Here is a 19,389-nt window from a genome sequence, read left to right on the forward strand (position 1 = left end):
GTCCTTCTCCTACCTGGCCGCCAAGACTTGGAACTCCCTTCCGACCCACCTCCGCCTGACCCAGGACCACCTCGCCTTCAGGAAGCAGCTCAAGACCTGGCTGTTCGAGCAGTAGCGGACCCCTTCCCCCCAGCGCCTTGAGACCCTCCGGGTGAGTAGTGCGCTATATAAATGCTCTGATTGATTGATTGATTGATTGATCCCTGTAACATTAAATGATTTTCCTGGACGGAGACCTTTTTGCTTTCAGCTTTCCAGCGTTTGTTATCCAGGAAAATAAGACCGCTTTTCTTCAGATTTTTCCTTGAGATAGTGGCCATGGTGTTTGGGGAATCAAAGAATTCCGAGTGTCCCATCTCAGTTAGAAAAGCCCTAACATATGTTAACCAGTCAATTTTTCTTGCCCTCTGTAGTTTCAAACAGTCCATTACAACGTCCATATCTTGTGCCATAACAAGATAGGGCTCAGTTTTATGAGATCAGTAATGTAGGCCAAACCTAGCTACCTATGGCAGACGAATGTCGAAGTTGATCTCGGTACACCTAGTAAGTATCTGAGGAATATATTTTCCTGTAGTTGGATGTCCCGAGTATCAGCAATCCCCCATACTTCAGCGCCATATATTACTGTGGATATACATTTGGAAACGTAAATATCCTTCAAAATGTGGACTGGACGTCCTCCCAGCCCGGTTGCAAAATTGCGTACTGCACCAATAGCTCGGGAAAAGGCCAGTTTCCTTGTATTTACAGCAGATGACCAGGACCCGTTTCTATTAAAATTAATACCCAAATATGAGAAGGTATTTGTTAGTTCTATCTTTGACTGGTCTATAAAAATGTTATATTGCACATTTCTCTTTTGAGAGCAACACATACTGAGGGTTTTACCACTATTTATTTTTAAACCTCTATTACACATATAACTCGCGAAGAGTGTTAACGCTCTCTGGAGTCCAACCTGGGTCCTTGCCATAATGACCGTATCGTCCGAGTACAATAGTATCGGGACGGCGCAACCATTAGTACGAGGGTAGTCCAGGTTAAAACTAATAAGATAATTTGTAATACTGGTAATATAAAGATTAAACAAAAAAGGCGCAAGTATGCAACCTTTCCTGACCCCTTTTTTTATGGGGAAAGTTGCTGTACATTCTCCCTCATTCCCATATCTTACTTTGGCACCAGCCCCTCAGTATAACTCTTTTATAAAGTTCAGAATATTAGTATCAATGTCCAATTTTTGTAGGGTGTCCCATAGGATTTCTTGGCTCAAACAGTCAAATGCCGGACTTAAGTCGACAAAGGTAAGGAATAAATTTCCCTTTTTTGCTATCATGAATTTCCCTATCATTAATGCCAAATTTAGCCCCTGCTCAACGGTACCTAACCCCGCTTTGAATCCATATTGGAACTTCGAAAGTGCTCCGGTATCCTCTGCCCATGACTGTAATCTATTTAAAATTATTCTCCCCGCTACTTTCAAGAAAGAGTTAAGTAGGGAAATTGGCCTATAGCATATCGGGTCATTTCTATCCCCTTTTTTAAAGATAGGAACCAAAATTGCCTCTTGCCAGGTAGTCATAAAAGCTGTGTCGTTACTACTGTTTAAAACATTAGTTAAGAGGGGGGCCCATAGTTCTATCTTGGTTTTATAGATGTCCATGGGGACCCCATCAGGACCCGGGGTTTTACCAGCGGCACTTTCCCTTATAGCTGCTTCTACCTCGGGGACTGAAAAGGTGATACTTAAAGGAAATAATCCCTGGGAGTTAGTTACTTCTAGACCACGAACAGCAGTGTGGTCAGTACCCAGGGTTTCATCTTTTTTATACAGCTCTGAGTAATGTTTTACCCAGGTGTCTTCCTCTATGGCCACCTCAATGGTGTCCATTCTCCTGGCCTGAAAAAAAGGGGCTTTCACCGCTTTCAAAAAGCCGATGTTGTCTTTTAGGATGCATGCTTGATGTAAGGCTTGCCAAGCTTCCTGTTTTAATTGTTTCTTCCTATTTTTAATAGTACCATAATAGTTGGCCCTTGCTGTTTTTATCTCAGAGGCATTTTTTGGATTAGCTTTAAGGCTCTTAATTAATACCGCATGGGGTTTACTACACTCTGTATTAAACCATCCCTCCCCTCTGGTTTTTATATTTTTTCTTTTTGTTCTTGTAAGAAGTTTCCTGATCTCTTCCGAGATCCTATTAAAAGCTGCGGTAACTAGGGGGTTTTCTTTACTCTCTGAGAGGCAAATCGTAAAATCCGCAAACTTATTTTTTAGAAGACATGTAAGAAAGTCTGTGGGCTCTACTTTATTCCAGCCAATGGAATATCCATTTAATTTTGTTAGGGTCAATCCATAGTTATAAAGGTTATCAACAACAGTTCTGTTCATGTTGTCATTTGTTGCCATGACAGTAAAAAAGAAACTAATGGGGAAGTGATCACCGATTGCGAGGTCCCCTCCTTTAGAATTTGAGACATTACACGAATAACAATTTGATGCCAGAGCGAAGTCTAGTACTGAGTTGCACCCCCTACCATTAAATGTTGGGCTGAAATCCACCTGTGGGTTGCACAATTCATTAATATAGCCCAGGTCATGTTGAAATAGAAAAGTATTAAAGAAGTTTCTATGGATTGAATGAAGAAAGTGGGCACACGGGTCTCCCTTAATATTTTCCAACCCACAAATCCTAGAACAACTATGGGGGCATAGGTGACAGTTAAAGTCCCCTACCCATAAGATGCATATCCCCGTCTGACTATCATCTTCTGTATTTATCAGGCTTTGTAAAAGTTCATTAAAAACATGGACGGAGTCTTCCTTCGTTATATTATTATAAAAATTAATCAGCCTAATAATTTGATTTCTTCCCGTTTTAAATGTCGGAGACTGATAATAGGCGGACCCCAGATTATATTCCAAAATTTTTATATTTACCATATTAGATATGTAGGTACAAAGACCTCCTGAGTTTCTCCCACTCGCAGATGGTTTGGCAGGGGTGTGAAAAGTTCGAAAACCATTTATATGTATGGGATCTAGCTCCCAACTCTCCTGACAACAGAAAATGGGGAAGTTATCTATAAAGGGGAGGAATGCTGGGTCGCTAAATTTACTCGTGAGCCCCGCTACATTCCAGTTTAAGAAGCTCAGTATAATTGGGCTCTTATTTGCCAGCGCTTGCTTTTCACAGGGAAATATCTCATTATCCTTTGTGATCTGTACTAAGGGTTCCCTTGGAGCCAGTTGGGGATATTCTATTCTTAGTTGTCGATCTTCATCTGGGTCAGCAGGACTCCTAACTGTATTGTGTACCGTTATGTCTCCTAGAGCTAAAGAATGATTAACTACACCTTGTTCATGTTCTCCTCCTTCAGCGGTTGTACATAATGTTTCCCTTGCTCCCTTGCTAAGCCATAATTGCCCTGCCCACTGTTGCCCACCAGATCAGTGTTATCAGTCCTACTTGGTTAAGGGAAATAATACGAACCATGTCCCCCCCCCCTTCAGGTGTACCTCTATACGGCAATTGATGTCAATCTACATTCTCTAAGCCGCTAAACCTATTTTGGGTCGGTATATCTATCCAATCGTTACAAGAACCAAACTCATCGAATTCCATCCCCCTCATTGTATGGTTTGTGACCCTAGTCCATTCCCCGCTCCGCTCATCTAAGAAGGGTGAAGGATAGAAATAAGAGAGCGGTCGGGCTTCTATCTTTGTCGAAACATTATGGTGACTCCAGTTACAAATGTGAGTCACCGTCCCTCAAGTTCACTAATACAGTCCCCTGGGATGGTTTTTGTGCTATTACTCACCCATGGTGTTCTACGCACCATTAGAATTTCACTCGTAGAATGGTGTGGTAGGGGACGGTTTGTGTTCAACCAGTGTACAGCTTTATTCTTCAAAGATTTAAATGTTTCCTGTGTGGGATCACTTAACTCAGGGACGCCTGTTAGTACCACTAAGTATGGACTGGGGGAAGATTTAGTCTTTGGGCCTCCTGTCTTACTCCCTTGGCGAGGGCCACTCCACTCTCTTTGGGGACAGGTTTAGATGGTAAGGTCTCCTTTCCTGAGGGGCCGGGGGGGGCAAGTCTTACTGGTTGTTTAGTCCCCTGGGTGTTGGTTAATAGGGGTCAATTTCTGCATGGTTGGTGAGATTTTTTTACTTGTTGCATCTTTCCCTATCATTGGTCCTTCCTTATTAACCAGTAAGAGCTGACAAAGTTGTTTCTCTATATTTAATAATCTGGATTCTAATGGTTTAAGGAGAGATTTTAATAGCGTCCCTATCTTATCCATTAAAGGGTCCTCTATCTCCTTAACGGTTTGATCTATGCTTGCCCCCCCTCCAGCAACCAACTCTTGACTCCGTGTCGTCGGCAGTTGGTTTGTGTTATTAGTCGGGGGATTTGTAACCAAAGGCCCCTGTTGCCTGGTCGATATATCACTCTTGCCCTGGGCCTTTGGGACCTTTGGATTTCTACCTCCACTTACGCTGATGTTGGCCCGTTTTCTTTTAGGTATCGCTCCCCCTCTACGGTCTCGTAATTGTCTAGTATTTTGTATGTCCAGGAGACTCGCCATTTCACTATTTATAGTTGAGTTGTGGGTAGAATTTAGGTCTGTATGGAGGATAAGAGGAGCACTCGTGTTTTTTCAACTGAATAACCTGGGATGTTTACTATAGTTTTTTTTCTATTTATTTCCAAGCGTGCTACGGAGGTGGCACGTTTGTCCTGACCGTGCCTAAACTGTGAACCTTATCTTAAGTGTGAGAAACACTTAACCTCTGTGCACTGTTGCTGCTGTGGTTCAGACTTACGAACAATGCTGTCTACTATTCACATTTATAAACAATTCACAAAATCACTTTAGTGTTCGCTCTAACAAGCTTCAGAAGATATTTTATAGGAATAGAACTCAACCAAAAATAATTCTAAACATTATTGTATTCAATCACAATAAATTTGACATTCAATGCATTTCTAACATGTTTAACCAAAATCCAACATTGAATTCAAGGCATCAACATAGACGACTTTTCTTTTATGCCCAATGCACTTCAAGCTCTATGAGCTCTTCGTCAGGGGCCTGTGGACTGAATTTGATATTCAATTAATAAACAGTTTGTTGTATAGGATATCAAAAAAATTCACAAGATACAAGACTTCAACATTCTGATAGAAATGTACAAGCAACATGAATACTGAAAGAAACCAAGTTCCCTCACCACTGTGTGCTCAAAATAAAAAAACGGACTCACTGGTCTCGAAATCATGGGTTTTCATCAGACCTAGATCATAAAAGTCGAACGTTACAAGTGTACACAAAAAAGTTTTTTAAACACATCCTAGAAACACCTCATCGGCCGTCTTACCTTTTAAGAAACTTTCTGTGCTGAAAACGACTTCTCGAGTGACTACCAACTCAAACCTTCTCCTGCAAACATATGAAAAACCAAAGTCTCACTCGGGTCTTACTTACTTAACCCACGTTAATTCTACAGCTAACTCATGCTTAAAAACACAACGGCTCACTAAAGGCTCACCTCCGTTCCAAAACAGCCTCTACGAAATAACTCGCACATGCGTTCGTATCAAAGCACCTCTAATCGGCAATGTGCCTTCTTCGATGACCGTCCGCTACTCCTCTCCTTACAAACAGAGTTTCTAAAGCTCGAAACTGAAAGAGGACTACTCAACAATGACCGCGGGCGCCATATTGGACTGTGTTGTGATGGTTGTTTCTAATTACTGAAAAATGAAAATGCATAAAGACATAAGATGTGTTAAAGAAAGAAATAGAAGAGATAAAAGAGAGACTCTCATGTTGCCAACTTACTACATAATTACAAGAATACTGGCAGATATATTACAGGGTTACAATATACAGGCATCAACTTTTTAGCAGATTCAGAGTGAAATATCATAAACACGATAGATCAACTTTTTCATTCAATCCCCTCGGTTCTTGTGTGTCAAGGCTTCTAATCCAGTGTATTTCTCTCTGGAGGAGGGATCTGGTTAGATCTTACCCCCTCGTATATTTTCACTATTTCCAGTATGGAAAACCTGATCTGGGCTATGTTATGATTGTTCTCATTCCAATGTTTGGCCAAATTGCTTTTGAAATTTTTGTTCCTTATCGTACTTTTATGTTCTGATATTCTGGTTTTGAGATTTCTCTCTGTTTTTCCTGTGTAAATTTTCCCACAGGGACACTTTATGTAATATATTAGGTTTCTCGAATTACAATCCCCACCATAATGTAAAGTCATTTCCTTTCCTGTTCGTGGGTGATGCAACGTTTTGCCTTCAATTACATTGGAACAATGAACACAATTGTGACATTTCTTCATTCCTCTGTGAGTCACTTCTGCTTGTATTATGGGGGTCATCAATAATTCTTTGAGATTTTTCGATCTCGTATAGGCAAAAATGGGCTTATTGGTGAAGATCCCATTGAAATCTGTTTCGTTCTGCAAAAGCTCCCAGTGTCTTTTAATGATGTTTTTCAGTTTCTGTGATGTGGTGGAGAATTTTGAGACAAAAACATGTCTTTCCAATGTTTTCTTGGGTTTCTGCGTCAAGAGATTATCTCTGCTGTATGTCTGTATCCTATTTCTAGCTTTCATCAAAATGTCATCAGGATATCCTCTTTCTTTGTATCTTTGGTGTTGTGATGTTAAATTGATTTTCAAATCCTCTTCATTTGAACAGATTCTTTTTAAACGCATATACTGTGACACAGGTAAATTAATCTTTAGATTTTGAGGATGAAAGCTCTGAAATAATAGTGAGTTATTCACATCTGTTTCTTTTCTGAATACTGTTGTTTTCATTTGCAAATCTTGGATGTTAATCATAACATCTAAAAATGAAAGTTCTTTGTCACTGATGGTGTGCGTAAATTCGATGTGTTCTGTACAATGGTTTAATCTTCCAATTTCTGATTCTAAACTCTCCCTTGATCCAGAACACAATACAAAAATATCATCTATGAACCTACGATATAGGATTGCATGTTCATTCCAAAAACTGTTACTGTAAACAAAGTCAGCCTCAAACTTTGCCATGAAGGTATTTGCATATGCCGGGGCCCCGGCAAATCCCATAGATGTTCCATTTTGTTGAAGAAAACACTTGGTTGACCATTGAAAGTAGCTGTGGTATAAACAAAAATGTAATAATTCCAAAATAAAAACTTTCTCTGCCTTTACTGATGGTTGTTGTAACAAAGCCTATTCCACGGCTTCCAAACCGGATTGATGAGGGATAGAAGTGTACAACGACTTCACGTCGATTGTGCACAGAAGCGTTTGACTTGTCATCTTTATTTCTTTCAATTTCAAAAGGAAATCATTGGTGTCCTTTATGTACGAAGGCCATTTTTGGACAAATGGCTGAAGGAATTTGTCAATATATTGACCGAGTGGTTCAAAAATGGTACCCCACCCGGTCACAATGGGACGCATTGGTGGATCTCGTAAATTTGTATGCACCTTGGGGAGCATATAGAGACGCGGTCTCCTGGGGGTACTGAACGGTTAGAAATAGTTTAGTGGTCGCTGAAATATAACCTAATTCATGTGCTTGAGTCAAAATCCCTCGAAGGACTGTTTGTAAATCTTCAATGGGATCTTAGTCTAATTCAAAGTAGGTAGATGTATCTGCCACATGTTCATCGACTTTTTGGTTGTACACAGTCCTGTCCATCACAATGATGGCTCCACCTTTATCAGCCTTTTGTATCAAAATGCTTTGATTCTCTTGAAGTCCTTTCACAACACTTCTGTCATATACTGATAAGTTCTTCCTTTTGCATTTCCTCATATTCAAACTGTCCAAATCATTGATCACAGCATTTTCAAAAGCATCGAGAATTTTATGTGACACTGGTGCCTGAAATTTTGATTTGGGTCTAAATTCCCCAAATTCTGGTTCTTCTTTATCTATTTGAGCTTGTCCATTTCTATCAGAATGTTGAAGCCTTGTATCTTGTGAATTTTTTTGATATCCTATACAAAAAACAGTTTATTAATTGAATATCATATTCAGTCCACAGGCCCCTGACGAAGAGCTCATAGAGCTTGAAATGCATTGGGCATAAAAGAAAAGTCATCTATGTTGATGCCTTGAATTCAATTTTGGATTTTGGTTAAACATGTTAAAAATGCATTGAATGTCAAATTTATTGTGATTGAATACAATAATGTTTGGAATTATTTTTGGTTGAGTTCTATTCCTATAAAATATCTTCTGAAGCTCGTTAGAGCGAACACTAAAGTGATTTTGTGAATTGTTTATAAATGTGAATAGTAGAATTTAGGTCTGTCATAACTTGGAAATCAGAATTTGATATTGGGTGTAACTGTTCATGTGTTGGGATATCGTGTATCTGGACTTCAACATCAATAGTGTTATTTACCCTAGGCGAATGTTCTGGCGTGCGTGCGGTCGCAAAATGACCCATTGAGGATCTTTTTGCCATGGCCAGGTCCTGAGACACCCGGCGTTCCATAAGAATTATCCCTTGGTCTATCGCAATGTTAGCATTAGTAATAAAATTGTCACGGGTACCATTTAAGAACTTACCAGATTTTGAAATTTTACTCTTAGTAGAAGGTACGGACATGGTTAGAAGAGAAACTAAACCTTCACGTTAGAACATAAACCAATATATTTACTTCTTATAATCATACAACATTAAGGTTTCATATAATGAATAATAAGGTAATCAAAAAGAAAAAAATTTAGGGGGGTGGTCCAGACCGGACTATTCCGGGCTAGAACGGACGAAAACTGGCCCGCCCTTGGCCCGGGCTTCGCCCGGACTTCGCCCGCGCGTGTCCCGCGATGCGCTGGTAAGTGTTTGTTAAAATAGAGGGAAGAGGAGGCGAGAAGAGGCCCAGCTGCGTCCAGTTGATATGCGCGGAGACTGCTGGTCCTCGCAGTCCTGCGGCGTGCAAGAAGTACCGATTCACCTTCCCAGAGTCAGCAGTTTAAAAAGTTACTGGATTAGTCCCTGGTCGGACTGAGTTCCACAAAGTGCGTTTCCACCAAAATGCCCCACAAGAACGGCTGCGAGCGGCACCCCACAACCACACTCTATCCCCCTCACTCTATCTATCTATCTATCTATCTATCTATCTATCTATCTATCTATCTATCTATCTATCTATCTATCTATCTATCTATCTATCTATCTATCGCGCCCTCACTCTATCTGTCTATCTATCTATCGTCCTCACTCTATCTATATATCTATCTATCTATCTATCTATCTATCTATCGCCCTTACTCTTATCTATCTCCCTCACTCTATATATCGCCCTTACTCTTATCTATCTCCCTCACTCTATATATCGCCCTTACTCTTATCTATCTCCCTCACTCTATATATCGCCCTTACTCTATCTATCTATCTATCTATCTATCTATCTATCTATCTATCTATCTATCTATCTATCTATCTATCTATCTATCTATCTATCTATCTATCTATCTATCTATCTATCTATCGCCCTTACTCTATCTACCTATCTCCCTCAATGTATCAAACGCCCTCACTCACTCTATCTATCTATCTATCTATCTATCTATCTATCTATCTATCGCCCTCACTCGGTCTATCTCCCTCACTCTGTCTATCTCCCTCACTCTTTCTATCTCCCTCACTCTGTCTATCTCCCTCACTCTGTCTATCTCCCTCACTCTGTCTATCTCCCTCACTCTGTCTATCTCCCTCACTCTTTCTATCTCCCTTACTCTTTCTATCGCCCTTACTCTTTCTATCGCCCTTAATCTTTCTATCTCCCTCACTCTATCACTCTATCTATCTGTCTATCTATCGCACTTACCCTATCTGTCTATCGCACTCACTCAATCTGTCTATCGCACGACCACAGCATCAATCGGGGGCACCACAGCATCACTGAACGCCACAGCATCACTCGTCGCCACCACAACATCACTTAGCGCCACCACAGCATCAATCTGTGCAACCATTCAACAACAACTGGTTCAAATATGTTCTCTCAATGTTTCAAGCTTTATTACAAATGTCACAAAAAGATGTTAATATTTCACTTCTGTTCTTGGATTTACACTGAACATAATCTTCACAAAAGTTATTTACAAAAGTTTAAGCTATTGCCATTATAAATCACAATAACTTTTATTTAAGTATTAATTATTTAAAAAAATTAAAAGCCATTGTTATTTGTAATATCAATACAGCTAAGTCACGTAAATACAAAACATGTTGCATTACAAATGCTATAGGTGTCACATTTGCAAATGTTAAAACTATTGGCATTGTACATGACAAAGCTATTATTTTCGCTATTTTCAAAACCAACACATAAATAAAAAATTTGTAATTTACAAGACCAATAGCTCAAACTTTCCTAATTCGAGACCTATTGCATTGCAAATGCTTGCTATCTATCCTGTTCCTCTTTGCCGCTTGGATCCCCTGTGTACCCGCCCCCTCCAGTATCCTTTACCTCGTTTTCCGTCTCCCAGCTGTCCAGCCCTCCTGCAGAGCTACTTAATGGTGGATGTTGTGCGGCCATGTGCAGCATGCATGTCTCTGGTACGCCGAAGGCAAGCCCGTCTGCGTCGGTCCGCCTGTGTACTGTGCCCATCACCAGGGACACTGCCTCTTGGACATTCCACCACTACGACGCCAGCTCCCTCCTCATCCTGAACCCTGGATGCCACACCACTTGCCATCTAACATCACCAAAGTATACCCTTGCACCCTGTGCCTGCTGAGACTGCAAGCGCACCTCTTGCCACATCAGCACATAAGCGCATCTTGCCACCCAACAGCACACCTGACCGGCTCTACTGCATCCTCCTCAACCTGGATCAACCTCTGCTCTGGACCGGACATCGCCATCGTCATCCCTGATGGCCGCAAAAGCACCCGCAAGGCCCAACCCGACTGTCCAGGAGGAGGCATTGCCATGGTCTACAAAAGCACACTCCGACTGACCACGGACTCTAATGACCCAACTGTGACAATGGAACACCTCGACTTCCAGATCTGGACTAACCACAACACCACCCTTTGCTGCACTCTCGCCTACAGGCCCCCCGGCCATGAACCCCCATTCACTGATCCCATTGTAGACCTCATTGCACCCCAAGCTCTCCCATCCACTGACTACATCCTACTCGGAAACCTCTAGTTTAACCTGGACAACTCCAGTGACCAGAACACCACCCCCCTCCTGGGGAACCTCCCCAACATCGGACTCAAGCAGCTAGTCACCCCACCAACCCACATAGCCTGACACACTCTCGAGGCCGACTTCTCCACCAAATGAACTGAAACTACACCCACACCACCAAACTCTCCTGCACCCACCATCATTGTATACATCATGGCTTCAAAGAAAAATCAGGAGGCCCCCTGAGTTGATAATTCTGGGACCAGGGGAAAAGATACTAAGAAAATCTAAAGTGTCCCTCCAGCATATATCTAGTGGACAGCTGAACTAGTCCAGAAGATTCTATCCATCCAAAATAGGACTTTTGAACACACCTATTCTTTAGGTCAACCTCACAACCACAAGTAACATGAACTTACTCATATCTAGGGGGACTGACAATAGAGTACATAGATCAGTAATGTTGGCAATTAATAAACACAGTTTGACAGAACAAATGGTGTGCAAATAAACAAAAACGTCTTGGCAAAAGTGTAGTTACAAAATTAAAACATATGTATGTTTATTCTGCTTCATGCAGTTATATTCGTACACAGTGGCAATTACATACAGACATATAACATTTAGTACATCATAATATTCATAAGAAAAAATTATTAAAAAAGGTTTACAAATCCATGTTTTTAAAATTGTCCAAGAGAACAAGTGTCACCATGCCCACCGTATACTACCGTCATCATCCCCCCTGTTGCAGCTGGATCAAGGCCACCGAAGAACTAGTCAACTCCGTCAGCACCACCACTCCACCAACACTTACAGACAACAACGCAGCGCGCGCAACCGCCATCGATGGATCTCCAGCTGTGACGACACCCTGGAACCCCTGAAGAAAAGACCAGGCATACAACACTCCAAAAAGACCAACTGGTTCACTCCCGTCCTCCACTAGTCCAGATGCACCTGCAGACGTCTCGAGAAGAGATAGAGCCACAACACTATCCCTGAAACTCGCTCAACAATCAAATCCGTGGAGAGGTGTGGCTCACTGGTTAGAGGCGGCAGACCTGTAAGCAGAGAACGGCCCGGGACCAGGGTTCAGTTCCCGACGCGGCAGGGTCTTGGACCAGGGTCAACGGACTCGATATTTCTCGCCTCAGTGCCTACTCTAACCAGGGAACACACTCGGTAACTCTGGGCATTAAGCTTGCCTCATCTCTACAACGGCCCCCGACAGACGCCGGGGATGCCTGGTTTCACCCTGGAGATACCCAGAAAGGGACCATCTCACAGGGAAAACCAGGACGGGTTCCCCAGCGGTCTACAGCGCCAGGACACTTGGGTAGAGTAACAGTGCGCTTTACAAGTATCCCACACACACACAAATCCACGATCAATGCACACCACACAGAGGAAGTGGAAATACCCTGGATTGATAGGTTTTTTGCAGGTAGGTGTCTCTTTCTGCACAACATCAATCAACTCCGTAACACCATGGTGCAAGGGCGCCTGTGTTGGCGTATGGCAGCCACTGTGCGTCAATGTAGGGGAAAAATACAGGGGTGCTCATTCATGAGCCCCTTCCGACAGTTTAAAACTGTTGGTCTGCCATTTTTTTTACATACTTGCAGCGTTAATTTTGCACCGCGTTGAGCCATATTTACAAAGTGACGCATCTAGGCATTTGCGTGACCTCGTGAAGCCCTGTGCCACATTATAACTGCGCTGGGTATGATATATGAAGGGTGGACGTTCCCACGCAACCAAGCCTCATAGGAGTGGTGAAGTGTAATCCATCAGATTTCACTGCGACAATTCTAGGACGCCACTGTGTTTGAACTGTATGCCTGCTTCACAGCAGGCGTAAGGGTGATGCAGTGTCATAGGCATAGGCTGGCCCCATGCACTGCTGGAGATGCGTTATGCTTATGACACAACTGCTGCAATGCTTGACTTTAGCGCTGACAGATACGTCAGGATTCCTGACTTATCCAGTATTATGGGTATCTTTCATAGATTCACATGCCTGAATCATTCCCCGTCGTCGGGGTGGGAGTCCCCGGTACATAAATAAAGTAATGTCCTATAGACATATATACATATTAAGGGCCAGAGGCCTCTCATGAGTAACCTATCCATGTCCTTTTGTGAAAAGGACCAAACTTTGGCTAAGAGCCAATCAGCTATCACCACCCTCTAGAACCTTCCTGGAAGGAGCCCTAGTCCCTCAGATTTTCGTAAGCACAGTGCTAAGTAGTACCTACTGAGAGAACCAAGGCGAGCCCTTCCAGGGGAGGTGGGTGGGTTGCATGTGAATCTATGAAAGATACCAATACTGGATAACTGCAGTTACAGGTAAGTAATGCATTCCTTATCCAGTATTACGGGTATCTTTCATAGATTCACATGCCTGAATCAGAGTAGCAAGCAATCACTAGCACATTTCGAATGGTACAATATCAAATCTCACTAGATAATCACATATCAATAGAGAAAGCAAAAGGTACCAAAATGCAATAATAGAGAGAAATGTGCAAGTAGACAGTAGGAAGGTGGGATGTAAGAGAAGGCTCACCTCTAGTGAAATAGATGACGGAGCACAGCTTGTCCCACAGCTGCATCTTTCATCAGTTCCGTATCCAGGCAGTAATGCCTGGTGAACGTATGCGGCGTCTTCCATGTCGCCGCTCTGCAGATGTCAATAATGGGCACTCCAGCAAAGAGAGCCATGGAGGTTGAGACTGCTCTAGTGGAGTGAGCACGAACCTTGGAATGCAGAGGATGTCCTGCTTGCTGATGGCAAAAAGCAATAGTGGCAGAGATCCAACGTGAAATGCTCTGCTTAGTCAATGGAAGACCTTTCCTAGGTCTGCTAAAGGCAACGAAGAGTTGATTAGATTTTCGAAATGTCTGTGTTCTGTGGATGTAAAATTTCAGACAGCGTTTGAGATCCAGAGAGTGGAGAGACCTCTCTGCTGCAGCGTGTGGATTCTGGAAGAAAGAGCGCAAGAATATAGGATCATTAAGGTGAAAGTCAGATGGGACTTTTGGGACGAATTTAGGATTAGTCCTCAGTATCACTCTGTCCTGCCTGAATTGGAGGAACGGATCTTGAATGAAGAAGGCTTGGAGCTCGCTAACTCTTCTCGCTGAGGTAAGCGCCAGTAGCAGAGCCGTTTTCCAGGACAGATATTTGATATCAGCTGTGTGTATCGGCTCAAAGGGGTGTTTCATTAGCTGAACCAGAACAATCTTTAGCTGCCAGGAAGGCGGTAAAGGTTTCACCGGAGGGAATGTTCTAAACAAGCCTTTAAGAAACTGTTTTATGAGTCTACTGGACCAAAGGGAAGCACCAGTCGAGGAACGCCTGAAGAGGGATATGGCAGCCAGGTGAACTTTTATTGAAGCATGAGCCAGACCTGAGTTTGCCAGATGTAAAAGGTAAGGCAAAACCTGTGCAGGTGTTGAAGAGAAAGGGTGACCTTTCTGTGACTTGCACCACATGCAGAATCTTTTCCACTTCAGGAAATAGGTCTTGTTGGTACTAGTAGCCCGAGCCCGGGCTAGAACAGCTCTGCAGTCTTTGGTATGTCTAAGTTCTGGAACTCTCTGAACTCAGGAGCCAAGCCGATAATTTGAGAGATGCTGGATGCGGATGCTGGACTTGACCCTGGTTCATTGTGAGGAGATCGGGGAACGGCTTCAGTGGTATCGACGGTTCCAGTGAGAGGAGATGAAGCTCTGTAAACCAGTGTTGGCGCGGCCACGCTGGAGCTATCAAGATCAGGGTACAATGTTCTGCATTCAGCTTCCGGAGGACCCTGGGAATCAGGGTAAACGGAGGAAATGCGTAAGCAAAGACTTTGAACCATGCGATGGAAAATGCATTCCCCAGAGACCCCTTCTGGGAACACCAGCTTGCATAATGTTGGCATTTGGCGTTCTGTTCGGTTGCGAAGTGGTCTAGATGAGGCCTGCCCCATTGTGTCACGATCCCATGGCGCCTCAATGGAACGGGATCTGGCTGTCTGCAATGGCGGTAGGTGTTCGCCTACATGTTCCAGAAGGTCTAGCGCATGAGGATGGGCGGCGGTGAGGATGGGCGGCGCCATATAAGGCTAAACTTCCTGTTATCCTTGTCGGATATTCTTGATCTTGACAGTGCCCTCGCCCTTTCTGACCCGGAAGCACTGTAGGGCTGTTTCCAGACCTTCGCTGAACCATCGTTGTCGGAGCTCCGTGAGGTACAGCGGGGTTCGTTCTAGGCATACCGCCGGCTGGTGGTACCGTGTGGGAGTTCCTCCGTTGGCGAGCCTTCTTTCACCGGCTCATGCGGAGGACTCTGCTTTGCAAGTAATTATTGTCGTGTTGTCCTCCGTTGGTGAGCCTTCTTGCACCGGCTCATGCGGAGGACAAAAGTGTTCTCTGCCTGTTTTCTTGCACCTTTTGCCCTCCGTTGGTGAGCCTCATTTTCCGAGGTTCGTGCGGAGGACGATAACTCGTCACGATTCTTCTCATAATCCTGCCAGGCTTGGTAGGATTGTTTGTTTTCGTCCTGGGAGTCCGCGTCTTGCGACTCGAACGGGGATACCTTTGGGTCGTGTATCGTTTCAATAACCACAAAGATTACGTGGAACAGGTACTGTTACGTTTTTTGGTACATATGGGTGATGTAACCCTTTTCTTCATTTCTTGAGCTATCGTGTGCCACAGAACACGGAGTACTTCAGAAGCTGTGCTAGATCTTTCCCTATATTCGTTACAGCATTTTCACTGGGGAGGGTACGTACATTCATACACGCCCTCCTTTATGAATATAGATACAATCAAGGTATCACAGTATAGAGTGTAAGGGTTGCCATGTTGTATGTGTTACAGGGAGATATAGCTTCGTTTCATATCCTTCCCGAAAGTGGATGATAAAGAAGCGCATTAAGCAGTACAGAACCGTGACCTTATTTCCTTTACAGATAGAGGGTGATATTGTTGTTTTCATGGTGGTAGTGGTTGGCTATACAGACTGTGTAGAAATTGGTACCAACTTATTTGTTGTTTGTCTTTCAGATCTCCCTCCCCGCTGTTCCCTTCCTTCCCCGCCTTTTTCCCTTTTGCCCTCGCTTGATCCTTCTTTCACCCACGGCTGTTACAGCATTCTGGGTGTGGTTAGATCAGGAGGTGGCATTGTTTTACCAACACACTGATTCCGAGGATTACGAGGATAACACATTGGGAGAAGATCTGACTGAGAAGTTGGTGGTCCAGCTCCCACCCGTGGCACACAGAGCGCTGCCTGCTCAGTGAGTCTGCCAGGACATTGTCCGTTCCAGGGACGTATTCTGCATGAAGGGAAATGTTGTGTAGAAGTAGCCAGTTCCAGATTTTTTGAGATTCGTGAGACGACGTCAGAGAACAAGTCCCCCCTTGTTTGTTTATATAGTGCAATGTGGTGGTGTTGTCTGTTCTCACAAGCACTGGGGAATTTTTGATCCGAGGCAGGAAAGCTCAAAGCGCCAGGTAAACTGCTCTTAACTCGAGAAGGTTTATGTGTTGTTGTTCGGCAGGGGACCACTGACCGTTTATTGTGAGTTCTTGGAGGAATGCACCCCAACCCTCCAGGGACGCATCTGTTTTTATAACATGCGATGAAACTGGAAGCAGGAAAGGCATACCCCGCGTAATGTTCTGCGGGTGAGTCCACACTGTAGAGCTTGTACCATAAAAGGAGTCTCTCGGATTACACCGTCGAATGACCCTGTACACTGGATCCATTGAGTGGACAGCGCTTCTTGAAGAGGGCGCATATGAAGACGGCAGTGTGGCACTAAATGGATGCAAGACGACATCATCACTAGCAGGGACTTGTAAAGGCGCACCGTGAGGGTCTTTTTGGTTTGTACACAGGCCGCCAAGGATGCCAGCTTGGATTGACGCTCCTGCAAAGGGAATGCTTTTGTCTGAGCTGTATCGAGGACAGCGCCTAGGAAAATGATACGTTGGGAAGGTCAAAGAACGGACTTCTCTCGATTGAGAGTAAGGCCCAAGTTGTTGAAAAGTTGAAGACAGGCGTTGGACGACTTGGTCACGCCTGCAGAAGAAGGTGCCTTGACGAGCCAGTTGTCTAAGTATGGGAAAACTTGGTGATGTTGTTGTCAGAGGTACGCTGCAACTGGGGACAGGCACTTTGTGGAGATGCGTGGCGCCGACTTCAGGCCGAAAGGCAATACCCGAAACTGGTAATGTCTGCCCGCCACAGCGAACCTGAGGTATTGCTTGTGATTTCTGTGGATAGGCACGTGAAAATAAGCGTCTTGGAGGTCGAGAGACACCATGAAGTCGTTCGCATAGAGAAGTTGTAGAACCTCCCGGAATTGACACCATACAGAATGACTGTTTCTTGAGAAACTTGTTCAGGTTCCTTAAGTCTAATATAGGTCTCCATTTTTAGGTCGAGCAGACCTAAAAAGCATGCGAAGCATGCTTTTGTCTGCGAAAGATCTTTTGCTGGCGTGTCTGGGGGAATGTGAGACGGTGTACAAGCACGAGCCTCTGCCGTCTCCGATTTGCCCTCGAGGGCGCGCACGTCGCCGTGCACATCCCCTGCCTGTGATTCTCACCTAAACACGCAGTCAGGCACACACGCAGGCAGGCACACACACAGACGCAGGCACATACAAGCGCACGCACACACAGCCACACACGCACATGCACATGCACCCCCCCCCACACACAGCCACGCACGCACCCCCACCACTCACGGGCGCACACACACACACACACACAGATACAACCCCCACCTCCCACTCACCGTGCTCTTTCTGCCTCGTCCGTGTCCCTCTCTCCCTCGGCAGCCATTGGGTGTGTCTCGGCGTGGGAGCTCCACAGCGCTGGTGGTCACTCGGGACGGGACCCGGGACTTCAGCTGCCTTAGCGCCGGGGCTCCCTCTCCAGCAAAAAGCGCGCATGCGCGGGCAGCCCCCGCCCTCAGTCGCAGCCCAGTCCTGAGAGCTGCTTTCGGTTTCGCTGTAACTCTGTCTGATAATATTACATTAAATCCACGTACACTGTACGGTTTACGTACGTGGTATTTTTGTACATAGATTTTCCGTTTGTTCTGTTGACAGACACCCATAGACCCGTTAAGAACTTTTAGTTTCCATTTTCAGGACTGATAAAAATATGTTGGGTGTCCGAACTTTTTCTATATTTCTTTTCAAAGGAATGAGAAGATATCCGTGCATCTCCCAACCTCTGATGAGTCTGGCATTACCCAAGAACTTTGTTTTTCTTTTTTTTGCAGTTTTATATAGCACGAATTGCTTATTGGAGCTCTTTAAAAGAGCACCAGTTACACTACCCAAGAGGCAAATTCATTTGGTTTCATTTTTTTAGGCACGGTGAGATTAAGTGACTTGTTACTTACTGCTTCTCCGTACATCTAACTGAGACTGCCTTGTCCTCCTGCATTGCTTTGTTATAAGGAAGTCACTCACGTCTCTCGTTTTCCGCCGCCAGCTCTAAGCATTAGACATTATCCTTTACTGGGGCCTCTCTCCAGAATATTTTATGATACTCTTTCCAGTTAGTATTGCAAACATTTTTTTTTAATTAAATTAATCTCTACTGTTCTTCTATTCTTTTCGCCTTATGGTGATTTGTGGTGTCCCCACCCTTCTTGCTGGTCAGCTATCTTTTTTTAGGTCTCCGTTCCTCGTCTGCCCCTCCTCTCTTTCTCCTCAGCTGGTCCTCTCTCACTCATTAGTCCCCGCTCTCTCTTTTTTTGCCCATCTGTCTCCTGCTCCTCTCACTGGGTCGCATTTTGCTTTCGACAGCCTGTCCACTAGCCACGCATTTGTCACTTCGCTCTCGTTTTCATTCGCATCCCTCCCCCTCACTATGATCTGCTTATCTTTTCAGGCGCCACCTCTCCCTTACTGGCCCCTGCCCCCATTCCACAAACTCGGCGACTCGGTGGGTTAATGCACCTGCTTGAGCGAGCACGAGGGGGGTGCAGTTATATATAGACAAGGACACACACAGTGGGGCCATTGACACGTTGGGGTGGAAAGGAGGGAGGGGAAGCTTATCGCCTGTTTGGCAAGTACATAGATGGTCTCCGACAAACTACATTTCAGGACCTGTTTGTATTTCACCAACAAAAAACTCAGATATTGTAAAACTAGCCGAGTGTTGCAAGGTCCCT

The 19,389-nt window shown here is 44.2% G+C and overlaps 1 protein-coding gene across 14 annotated transcripts in view; it reads left to right on the top strand.

The window, feature by feature from the left end:
* The window catches only part of LOC144807723 (uncharacterized), a 1,505,442-nt gene that overhangs the window by 77,748 nt on the left and 1,408,305 nt on the right, over positions 1–19,389 (top strand). The window contains exon 3 of one of the 14 annotated variants that reach the window (XR_013606394.1): positions 8,071–8,096. The exons of the other annotated variants lie outside the window; for them this stretch is intronic. The gene's annotated coding sequence lies outside the window, so the exon portion shown is untranslated. Of the gene's footprint in view, positions 1–8,070; positions 8,097–19,389 lie in introns of those variants that run through there. 14 annotated transcript variants of the gene reach the window in all.

Source organism: Lissotriton helveticus, chromosome 1_2, assembly GCF_964261635.1.
Source record: "Lissotriton helveticus chromosome 1_2, aLisHel1.1, whole genome shotgun sequence".
Lineage (NCBI taxonomy): Eukaryota > Metazoa > Chordata > Amphibia > Caudata > Salamandridae > Lissotriton > Lissotriton helveticus.